Genomic DNA, 558 nt, shown 5'->3' with positions numbered 1-558 from the left:
AAGTAGCCGGGAATTACAGGCTCGCGCTACACGCCAGCTGATTTTTTGATTTATTGTAGAGATGAGGTCTCGCTGCCCATCTGGGTCTCGAACCCGCGGGCTCAGGCAATCCACTCACCTCAGCCTCCCAAAGGCGCGGGATTACAGGCTGAGCCACCGGGCCCAGCTGCATTGTATCTTAAAACAGAAAAAGAACACATATAAAAACCAGTAAATCTGAATATAGTTTGGGTTTTATTTCATTTTTAAATATATAAAAGACATAGCAATTTACACTGAGCTTGATGTCTTGTCATTAAAAAGTATACACAATGACAATAATTTTATTCTAAAATTTTCATGTTAAAGGGGCTAATTCTTGCATAATGACTATAATCATCAAGAAAAAAAAAAGTCGTGTTATCAAATCTATTATTATTTTGAGTTACAAATCTTTAGCTATAATTAAATAAAATGAAGGAAAACATATCAAGTTAAATAATATTTTGAAAAAAAAGCAGAGATTACTTTTAATGAGTTCACTTAAATATAATTAGTAAGTTAATTAGCTATAATTTA

Source organism: Carlito syrichta, unplaced genomic scaffold (assembly GCF_000164805.1).
Source record: "Carlito syrichta isolate Samal-C Ts95f unplaced genomic scaffold, Tarsius_syrichta-2.0.1 Scaffold311982, whole genome shotgun sequence".
In the NCBI taxonomy this organism is placed as follows: Eukaryota; Metazoa; Chordata; class Mammalia; order Primates; family Tarsiidae; genus Carlito; species Carlito syrichta.
The sequence above is the reverse complement of the archived record's forward strand: the minus strand, read 5'-3'. Positions refer to the sequence as shown.